The 12,008-nt window shown below is 39.0% G+C and overlaps 1 protein-coding gene across 2 annotated transcripts in view; it reads right to left on the reverse strand.

Annotated features, from left to right (window-relative positions):
* The window catches only part of CENPP (centromere protein P), a 286,410-nt gene that overhangs the window by 157,389 nt on the left and 117,013 nt on the right, over nucleotides 1-12,008 (reverse strand). The gene's annotated exons all lie outside the window — the stretch shown is intronic.

The following is a 12,008-nucleotide window of genomic DNA, read 5'->3' on the forward strand; positions in this document are numbered from 1 at the left end:
TTAAACAAAACACAAATAAACTAAAATCTCTGAAAAAAGCAAGAATATTTTATGTGTTTTTCATTGGTATTCAACATAAGTAAAAGTGAAAAATTAGGAAAACATTAAAAAGTGGTTTGAAATAAAACATTTGTACTTTGGTTGAATTTTTCTTCTCCCATGCAGGAACTATATTTCATAAAATTCTAATTTATATATAACATTTTTAGCACAGTGTTTTTTAAAAAAATTATTTTTGTTCAATTACAGTTGTCTCCATTTCCTCCCACTATTCTCCTCTGCCCTGATCCACCCCCGACCTCCAACATTCAATCATGTTCCCCAGTTGCATGCCCATAGGTCCTTTATGTGTTCCTTGACCCTCCCTTCTTTCTCCAGTTATCCTCCTCCCCCTTCCTCTATGTTTATTGTCAGTTTGTTCTTTATTTCCATGTCTCTGGTTCTGTTTTGCTCACTTGTTTGTTTTGCTGATTAGGTTCCACTTATAGGTGAGATCATATGGTATTTGTCTTTCACTGCTTAGCTTATTTCACTTAGCATAATACTCTCTAGTAGGATCCACGCTGCAAGGAAGGGTAGGAGTTCCTTCTTTAATTCTGCTGTGTAGTATTTCATTGTGTAAACATACCACAGATTTTTGATTCACTCATTTACTGATGACCACTTGGGCTATTTCCAGTACTTGGCTGTTATAAATAACGCTAAGAACATCGGGATGCATAGGATCTTTTGAATTGGTATTTCAGGATTCTTAGGGTATAATCACAGCACTGGGTGAAAAGGCAGTTACATTTTTAGTTTTTTGAGAAAACTCCATACTGTTTTCCATAGTGACTGCACCAGTCTGTATTCCTACCAACAGTTCACTAGGGTTCCCTTTTCTCCCCAACCTTGCCATACTTCTCAATTGTTGATTTGGTTATGATGGCCATTCTGATCTGTGTGAAGTGCTATCTCATTGTGATTTTAATTTGCATCTCTCTGATGGCTTGTGATGCTGAGCATCTTTTCACATGTCTCTGGGCCCTCTGTATGTCCTCCTTGGAGAAGTGTCTATTCAAGTGTTTTGCACATTTTTTAATTGGGTTTTTGTCTTCCTGGAGTTGTGTTGAGTTCTTTATATATTCTAGAGATCAAGCCCTTATCTGAGGTATCATTGGCAAATATGCTTTCCAATATCGTTGGTTCTCTTTTCATTTTAATGTTGTTTTCTTTAGCCATGCAGAAGATTTTTATTTTGATGAGATCCCATTTATTTATATTTTCCTTTACCTGCCCTGCTCTAGGAGAAATATCAGTGAAAATATTGCTGCATGGAATATCTGAAATTTTCCTACCTATGTTTTCCTCTAGGACTTCTATGGTGTCATGACTTTTATTTAAGGCTTTTATCCCTCTTGAGTTTATTTCTGTATATGGTGTAAGTTGGTGGTCTAGTTTCACATTTTTGCATGTAGCTGACCAGATCTCCCAACACCACTGTTGAAGAGGTCATTTTTACTCCATTTTATGTTTCTTCCTCCTTTGTCGAATATTAATTGACCATAGAGACATGGGTTTATTGGTGGGCTCTCTATTCTGTTCCATTGATCTTTGTGTCTGTTCTTATGCTAGTACCAGGCTGATTACTATGGCCTGGTAGTGTAGTTTGATATTAGATAGCGTGATTCCTCCAACTTCGTTCTTTCTCAGGATCACTATTGCTATGTAGGACCTTCTGTGGTTCCATATTAATATTTGAAATATTTAGTCTAATTCTGTGAAATACATCATTAGAATCTGAATAGAAACTGCACTGAATCTAAAAATTACTTTGGGTAGTATGGACATTTTAATAATGTTAATTCTTCTAATTCATGAACACAGTATATGCTTCCATTTGTTTGTGTCTTACTTAACTTCTTTTTTCAGAGTTCTGTAGTTTTCTGAGAACATGTCTTTTGCCTCCTTGGTTAGATTTACTCCTAGATACTTTATTTTTATTAAAATACTAAATGGGATTTTTTTACCTAGTTTCTATTTCTGATATTTCATTGTTGGTGTACAAAGAGGTCTTTGATTTCTGTTTATTTACTTTGTATCCCCGTTTTGCCAAATTCACTTATTTGGTTGAGTAGTTTTTTTGGTGGAGTCTATAGGGTTTTCTATGTGCAGTATCTGCAATGAGAGTTTTATCTTCTCCTTTCCAATTTGGATGCCTTCTATTTCTTTTTCTTGTCTGATCACTGTGGTTAGAACTTCCAATATGATGTTGAATAGAAGTGGTGAAAGCAGACACCCTTGTCTTGTGCCTGGCCTTCAGTGGAAATCTTTTAGTTTTTGCCCATTGAGTATGATGTTAGCTATAGATTTCTTGTATGTGGTCTTTGTTATGTTGAGGTACACTCCCTCTATTACTACTTTGCTGAGTGTTTTTATTATAAATAAGTGCTGTACTTTATCAAATGCTTTTCCAGCATCTATTGATACGATCATGTGATTTTTTTTGTGTTTTGTATTGTTTATGTGGTGTATTACATTTATTGATTTGCATATATTGTACCATACTTCCATCCCTGGGGTGAATCCCATTGATTATGGTGTATGATCTTTTTAATGTATTGCTGGATCCAGTTTGCGAATATTTTGTTGAGGATTTTAGCATCTATGTTAATCAGAGATAATGGCTTGTAGTTTTCTTTCTTCATTTTGTCTTTATCTGATTTTGAGATTAGAATGGCAATGGCCTCATAAAAAGATTGCATGGTTCTAGAAATTTGTCCATTTCACCCAGGGTTTCAAACTTCTTGGCATATAGTGGTTTGTAGTAGTTTCTTACAATCCTTTGTTTTTCTGTGGTATTGGTTGTAATTTCTCCTCTTTCCTTTTTGATTTTGTTTGTTTAGGTCCTCTCTCTTTTTATCTTGGTGAGTCTGGTTAAAGCCGTGTAAATTTTGTTTATTTTTTCAAAGAACCAGCTCTTCAATTTGTTGATCTTTTGAACTTTTCTTTTAATCTCTGTTATTTAATTCTGCTCTTACCTTGGTTATTTCCTTCCTTCTACTAGCTCTGGGCTTTGTTTGTTGTTTTTCCTCCAGATCTTGTAGATGTAGGGTTAGGTTGTTTATTTGAAAATTTTCTACCTTTTTTAGGCAGGTGTGTCTTGCTATGAACTTCCTTCTCAGGACTGCCTTCACTGTGTCCCCATAGACTTTTGGCTGTTTTGTGTTCATTTTCATTTGTTTCTAAGAACTTTTTGATTTCTTCCTCAATCTCATTCTTAACCCATATGTTGTTTAATAACACATTATTCTGTCCCCATGAAAGAATATTTTTGAATTTTTTCCTAGAGGTTGGTTTCTAGTTTCAATCCCTTGTAGTCCAAGAAAATGATGATATAATTTCAATCTTCTCGAACATGTTGAAGCTGGTTTTGTATCAAATCATGTGATCTATCTTCAAAAATGTTCCATGTGCATTTGAAAAGAATGTGTATTTTGTTCCACTGGGGTGAAAGTTTCTATATTTATAAGTCCCTTTGATCTAGAACATTTTTTCAATACCACAATATCCTTGTTGATTCTTTGTTTGAAAGATCTATGCATTGTTGACAGTGAGGTGTTTAAAATCCCCTACTATCATTGTGTTGCTGCTGTCAGTATCTTTCTTGAAGTCCCCCAAGATTTTCCTTATATATTTTGGTGCTCCTATGTTGGGTGCATGTTTACAATGTTTATGTCTTCTTGATGGATTCTACCTTTGATTATAATGAAGTGTCCTTCTCTGTCTTTCTACGGCATTTGTTTTGAAATCTATTTTGTCTGATATAAGCATTTCCACCCTGGCTTTTTTTTTCTTGTGCTTTTGCTTGGAATATTTTTCTCCAATCCTTTGCTTTCAGTCTGTGCAGGTGCTTTGTTCTGAGGTGGGTCTCCTGTAGGCAGAATGTGTGCGGATCATGTTTTCTTATCTATTCACCTACCCTACACCTTTTGATCAGAGCACTGAATCCATTTATGTTTAAGGTCATTATTTATAGGTACTTATTCACTTCCATTTTCCCCTTTGTACCTGTATTTCTTTCTCTCGTACTATCTTCCTCTTCTTAAACTGTCCCTTTAGCATATTCTGTAATGGTGGTTTGGTGGAGGTGTATTTTTTCAGCCTTCTTTTGTCTGGAAAACCACTTATTTCGCTTCCATTTTAATTGAGAACCACGCTGGGTAGAGCAGTCTTGGTTGCAAGTCCTTTCTACTCGTTGCTTAGAATATTTTTTGCCATTCCATTCTGGTGTAGAGTGTTTCCATTGAGAAGACAGCTGCTAGCCTTATTGGGGCTCCCTGGTATGTTACTTATTGTTTCTCTCATGCTGCCTTTAAGATTCTCTTTGTCTTGTAATTTTGCCATTTTAATTATGATGTATCTTGGAGAGAGTCTCTTTGGGTTCCCCTTGATTGGGACTGTGCTTCCTGGATTTGTGTGACTTTTTCTCCCATCAAATTAGGGAAGTTTCCTGTCATTAGTTTTTTAATCAGGTATTCTATCCTTTGATCATCTTCTTCTGATATCCCTATTATGTGTGTATTATTACGTTTAATGTTGTCCTGAAGCTCCCTTAACTCTTCTTTGTTCTTTTTGAGTCTTTTTTCCCTTTCTTGCGCTTTCTGACAAGATTTTTGTAACTTGTCCTCCAGCTTGCTGATTCAATTATCTGCTTCATCCTGCCTGCTTTTTTAAAATTTTAACTTTTTAAAAAAGATATTATTTATTTCTAGAGAGAGGAGAAGGGAAGGATAAAGAGGGCGAGAAACACCATTGTGTGGTTGCTTCTTGCACAGCCCCAAGCAGGGACTCAGCCCGCAACCAGTTATATGACCTGACTGGGAATTGAACTGGCAACCCTTTGGTTTGCAGGCTGGCTCTGAACCCACTGAGCTGCAGCAACCAGGGCCATCTTTACTGCTTTTAATCCTTCTACTGTGTTTTTCAATTCAGAAATTGTATTATTCATTTCCTCCTGGCTCTTATTGATAGGCTCTATGTCATTCTTCATACTGATATAATTCACTGTAAGCTCCTTTCGGCTTCCCTGTAGTTCTTTGTTATTCTCACTCAGCTCATTGAGCTTCCTTATAACCATTGTTTTGAACTCAGTGTGTGATAGTTTACTTGCTTCTATCATTTAGCACTCTTTCTGGGCATTCTTCCTATCCTTTTGATTGGTGGTTGTTCCTTTGTCTTACCATTTTAAGGAAGTCTCTTCTTATTTCTGTGTCTTAAATTGATCTGCATTAATTCCCTGTCTTTGTGGTGTGACTTCTATGGTAGGAGACCTGTGGGATTCAGTAATGCTGTCTCCTTGATCTCCTCACCTTCATCTCTTGGAATGCCCTTTATGTCTTTTATGTTGACTCTCTGCACATAACTGGGTTTTGATTGTTGTTGGGTCATTCTTTGGTGGATCCTTCACTCCAGCTTACTGACTAAGGGTTACTCCACCCACCATGTCTTGTATACTGTTGTGCAGGTGCTGCCAGAGCAAAACCATACAGTGAAGGAAAGAAACCCATGTCCGCAAAAATAACTCCCACCTACAATCCCACTATCAACAGCATTTGAGCTAGCATTAATAAGGGTGTAAAGAGATTAATATTATTATAAGAAAGGAGAAGCAAATATGAGATGACTAACTGAAAGAAAAATGATTTTGAGAGGGTAGAGGGAGGAACACTAATAAGAGTAGGGCATCAGAGCAAAGCAATGCAAAGAAAAAGTAAAAATTACATTGTAAGTGAAAAAGGGAATGAAGAAGTCAGAATGGAATAGCAGAATGGAAGCATATAATATTAGGTTTAAAGAGAAATTTAAAAAATGAAGTGAAAGAAAAATGTAAAAATAGTTTTTTTAAAAAGGAACCCAAGTGGAGAAAAAGATCCACCACAGTATTATGAACAACAAATGAGCTAAGATTAATACAGGTAGGATGGGAATAAGAGGGGAAAAAGAAAGAAAGAAAAGCTTAAGATGTCTAGAGGAAAGGGAAGTGATTTTGAGATGATAGAGGGAGAGGGAATACTAACAGTGAGGAACAAAAACCAGGCTGAGACAGGGAAAAATCTAAATTTGAGATGAATAAAAGAATGGGCAGGATGAAGGCAGAATGGAGTAGGAGAGCGGAATGGTAAAATAGGAGATTTGAAATACAAAAATAGTGTAGATCTAGAGATAAAATATAAAAAAAATGCAACAGCAACTACCCTATCCACAACCCATGAACAAGGATTGATAAAAGTATAGAGAGAATGCAGGTATGTTAAAAGTGGGAAAAAGAAGGTGAGATGACCATTGACAAGAAAATTGGTTTTTGGAGGCTGGACAGTGGAGAAATAGTAAGAATATGGAATGGAAACAAGTTGTAGCAGAGGAGAAAACAAAATTTAAAACAAAGATAATAAAAAGAAGAAGGTAAAGTGGAATAAGAGAAGGGAGAAGCAAAATATGAAAAATATTGAGAATTGAAATAAACTATAATATAAAATCTAGCGACTTAATATACACACACTTGAAGGGCAAGAAATGAATGTTAAAAAATACGCAGGAGAAAAAATATCACCAATTATGAGGAAGACCATGGTGGAATTTCTCAATAGCATCTAGTATTTAGCACTGTTTTTCCTTTTGGGATCTACCTCTGGTCATGTCAGATGATGTCTCAGGCTGGCCTCAGGCAACCTGTTTGAGGCTACCAGGGATCTACTGCCTGTGGCTGACTCCTTCGGCTGTTATTCTAGTCACTCTGCAATCAGCAGTCAGGCTTTTGCTCACAGGGTGGGGCAGAGCAACTCTTGAGGTGGGACTGTGGCTCCCCTTCAGGCTGATTCCACTCAAGAGGGGAACCCTCCGCCTGAGCAAAGTGGCTCCTGCAGCATGGGGGATGACTTAGCAGTGGGATCCTGGCAGCTGCTCTCTCAGTTCTCTGCCCAGAGTCACTGTTCCCAGTCTCTCCTCAAGTGGATCCAGTCTATTCTGTCCCCTCCCACCCACCCCTTTGCTGGAGTCCAGGATAAGTGGGTACAAATGAAAATTTATGCATTGGCCTTTTAACTGGCTCTATGAATCTCCAGCCATCCATCTTTAGCAGAGAGAAACCCTGACAGTTTTTGCAGATGGGTGTTACATGTGTACTTTTCTGGCTCTGGTGTTGTAGGCTGGGGAGCCCAGCTTGTCATTTAGGCCCCACACTCCTCAGGAGGATCCCACAGCTGCTAATAGATCCTTCTAACACTTCTGTTGCCATCCATGGGAGCCCAGCCAGCCCTCTCAAGTCTCCTCTGTACCAGTCATGGGCTGAAGCTGTTTCTCCTATCTGTCTCTGATTAAAAGGCTTTCCTCCCACTATTGTTCAGTTGTTATTCAGGATGACTTCTCTACAATTTAGTTGTTTTTTCATATTGGGAGGAGGTTAGTATAACTTCTATTCACTCCACCATCTTGGATCATACCTAGCATAGTATTAATGCTTATTGTTTTGGTTTGGTTTCTAACTTAAATTTCATTTTTCAAATAAATTGTACACTCAATATTATTTTGTATTAGTTTCAGGTATACAGCCTAGTGATTAGACAATCATATTATTATAAAGTAATCTGCACAGTATACCTAGTACCAGCCTGTTACCATACATGGTTATTACAATACTGACAATATTCTCTATGCTGTACTTTATATCCCATGACTATTTTGTAGTAATGGCACTGAAATACCCCACCATTGTGCCTGTTGTATGAAAGAAAATCTAGCGACTTAATATACACACACTTAATATACTCACACCTTCATATTACACTACCTCAAAAATTAGATTTTAAATAGTTTTGGGAAAAGTAGAAAACATTTCAGGTATGTAAGAAGGGGTCTGGATATCCAGGTCAAGAATGGGTAACTTCATCAGGTCTTATTCTTCCTGATGAAGTTCCCCAACTTTGGTGATGATGACACTCTGGGGTGGACAATTCTCAGTGAGGGGAGAGAAAGTATGCTGTCCTTTGCACAATATCTGACAGCTCATTGGTCTCTACTCATTACAATGCCAGTTGCTCCTGCAACCCTAACCCACTGTGCAACACTCAACAATTTCTAAGGCCTTTTATCAGTGGGTGTTTGTGTTGGGGGAAGGGGAATAGGGCTGGTGAAGAACAACTGCTTTTTAAGAGATTTACTTAATTTCTAAAAACAACTATATTTGTTTGGTAAAATTACAGTAATGTAACAGAAAGAGCCCAGGGATTTAGAACTCTGAGTTGGGGACTTCCGCCAAGATAGAGGCATAGGTGGAAACACTGTGCCTTCTCCCACAACCAAGTTTGAATACAACAAAGGTTTGGAGAAACAAAGATACAACCAAAGGACAGAAAATTGAATTATACGGAAGTCCGACTACATCTAACCGTTCAACGGGGACGGTAAGAGGGGCGGAGCCAGCAACGAGCAGGGTTGGGCAGGACAGGTCCCCCGACCCAGGCGTGCAGGCAGCCCGGAACCAGTTGGGGTGCGGGGCAGGCTTACCGTGGTCGCACATTCGCGCACAGTGAGACAGACCACGCAGGCCCCAGGGGGCGAGGACTGACATCGGTAGCACACTCACGTGCAGTGGGATGAAACATGTGGGCCCGGTGACGGCAGCAACTGCGGCACCAGTGAGGGCCGCGGCGGCAGGCAGCAGACAGGACGCCATAGTCCCTCTTTGACCCCACCCCCACATACAGCGTCACAACCCAGCGACTTAGTTGCCCTCCAATACCAGTGAGAGCCATTGCCCCTCTTTGACCCCACCCCCACATACAGCGTCACAACCCAGCGACTTAGTTGCCCTCCGATACCAGTGAGAGCCATTGTCCCTCTTTGACCCCGCCCCCACATACAATGTCACAACCCAGTGACTTAGTTACCCTGCTCTAGTGAACACTTTAGGGCTCTGATCCTGCTATGGAACAGGCACGAACAGCCCAAAAGATGGTGCAAGAAGTACTCAAAGTCCCAGAGCCAATAACTCTAAGCAACGGAGAAATTGCCAGCCTCTCAGAATCACAATTCAAGACACGATTTATCAGGATGCTCACAGAACTAGTAGATTATAGTCACAAATTAGAAGAACATATGAAGGCTAAACTAATTGAAATGAAGGGAGATGCACAGGAAACCAATAGTGATGGAAAGGAAAATGGGAGTCAAATCAATGGAATGGACCAGAAGGAAGAACAAAACATCCCACCAGAAAGGAATGAAGAAATGAGAATTCAAAAAAATGAGGAGAGGCTTAGGAACCTCCAGGACATCTTTAAACGTTCCAACATCCGGATTATAGGGGTACCAGAAGGGGGAAAGAAACAGCCACGAGTGGAAAACTTATTTGAACAAATAATAAAGGAGAACTTCCCCAGTCTGGCAAAGGAAATAGACTTCCAGGAAATCCAGGAAGCTCAGAGAGTGCCAAAGAAGTTGGACCCAAGAAGGAACACACCAAGGCACATCATAATTACATTAGCCAAGACCAAAATGAAGGAGAGAATCCTAGAAGCAGCAAGGGATAAGGGGACAGTCACCTACAAAGGAGTACCCATCAGACTGTCAGCGGATTTCTCAAAAGAGACCTTACAGGCAAGAAGGGGCTGGAAAGAAGTATTCCAAGTCATGAAATCCAAAGACCTACAGCCAAGATTGCTTTATCCAGCAAAACTTTCATTTAGAATGGAAGGACAGATAAAGTGCTTCTCAGATAAGGTCAAGTTCAAGGAGTTCATCATCACCAAGCCCTTATTATATGAAATGCTAAAGGGACTTGTATAAGAAAAAGAAGATGAAAAATATTAACAGTGAAAGGACAGCAAACACACAGTCATTAACAACCATACCTAAAACAAAAGCAAACCAAGAGGACAGCTAGATCAGGAGTGGAACCATAGAAATGAAGAACACATGGAGGGTTAGAAACAGGGGGATGGGAGGAGGAGAAAGGGGGAGAAGGCACAGAAAATAGCATAGATGGTAGGTAGAAAATAGATAGTGGGGAGGGTGAGAATAGTGGGGGAAATATAGAATCCAAAGAACTTGAGACACGTGGTTATAAACTAAGTGGGGGAGAATGGTGGGGGAGGGAGGGTGCAGGTGGAGGGGAATGAAGGGGGGAATAGAACAACTGTAATGGTATAATCAATAAAATATATTAAAAAAAGAAGTCAGAAATTTAAATACAAAAAAAATTAAACTATAATGATTCTAGAAGAAACTGAGGAAACCATGGGAGAATATTTTTGACAATGTGGAAGTGAGGAAGGTGGCAAAAGCCAGGAGGGCCTTAAACAGAAATGTATAAACAAAAGTTTTCATGGGAAAACTGTGAAAAGCAAAGTCAAAGAAAAAATGACAAACTGGAAAACAATAGTTATGAATTACAGAACATAGGCCTTATTTCACTAAAAGTTGATCTGAAAAAGATCTACAACACAATTTAAAAAAGAGTAAAAGATATAGATATCTTCAGAAAAAGTGTACATAGCTGCAAAATAGAAGAAAATCAAACAGGCTCACAGAGAAATGAAAACTCAAATTATGATACAATCTAACCTAGCAGATCATCAAGATAAAAACTTGATAAACTATACCAAGAAAGATGTAACAAATGCCCTTGGGCCCTCTTCGGAGGGCAATTCAGATGTGGATGGCATGCCTATGGATTTATTTCTCAAATATACTTGCTTACATGTGCAATGACATATAGAAAGTTATTAATTGGGGCAACATTTATAGTAGGAAAATAATAGAAACATCTCAGATTTCATGTAAGGATTCTTTTCAAAAATTACGATTTTAAAATAAGCACATTTGCTTTTAGATGAATAAAATATCTCTAGATTCACACACACACACACACACACACACACACACACACACACACAAATGACAGCACTGCATTCTACTTAACATCTGAAAAGCAGTGAATGTGTCCCCTGGAGTCATGCAATGTGTTGGTCCCTAGCAGGGGCTGCTGGTACGTGAACCGGAGGGATGGGGGAGAGAAGGTGCAGGATGAGTTTTCATGGTGTGTCTTTGTGACATCAGAAATCATATTAATCTCTGCCTGCCCTGTTCCTTACACAGAACTCCTAAAATCTCATACTTCACTAAGTGGTAGGAGCACTATGGGCTTCTTTGGTTCTGATATTTGGTCTTGGACCCCTGTGCTTAACACAGAGCTCTTAACTCTTTTGGAACTTCCTGAGTGATGGGAGGGTCTATTGTTCTAAGGAGGCTATACTTAGTGGGCTCCTGGATAACTTCAAGATGGGAGGTCACTAGAAAGACTAAGCCATAATTAGGAAATTGGAACTTTCAATTTTACCCATCATCCTCCAGGGAAGTAGAGGGGATGAAGACTGAGTTTATGATTGATCACACCTACATAATGAAACCCCATAAAGACTGCTAATGTACAGGGTTCAGAGAGCGTCCAGGTTATTGAACACACCCAGGAAGAGGGTAACTCACTTCAACTCCATAGGTACAGAAGCTCCTATACTCAGAATCCTTCCAGACCTCACCATAAGTAGCTCTTCATCTAGCTTTACATCTAGGTGTATCCTTTATCATATGCTTTATTAGATAATAACTGGTAAACATATCAAGTGTTCCTCTGAGTTCTATTATGGCAAATTGCCTACTCTGAGGAGTGAGTCATGGGAGCCCCCAATTTGTAGCCAAGTTGGACAGAAGTTGCCAGTGACCTGAAGACCTACTACTTATAAGTGGTGTTTAAAGTTGGTGTGTGACTGAGCCTTTGATGCATTAGATCTGATGCTAACTCTAGGCAGATAGTGTCAGAATTTAATTAAACTGCAGGACATCTAGCTGGTGTCAGATAATTGACTGGGATGAGAAAAAACACAGACATCTAGTGTCAGAAGTACTATAACTAGAAATAGAGGCAAAAATGTTTACCATTTCAACCTTTGAGTCATTTAAACATAAAATTG

This window comes from Sturnira hondurensis, unplaced genomic scaffold (genome assembly GCF_014824575.4).
Source record: "Sturnira hondurensis isolate 20B ecotype Veracruz unplaced genomic scaffold, ASM1482457v3 Scaffold0022910, whole genome shotgun sequence".
NCBI classification, from domain to species: Eukaryota; Metazoa; Chordata; class Mammalia; order Chiroptera; family Phyllostomidae; genus Sturnira; species Sturnira hondurensis.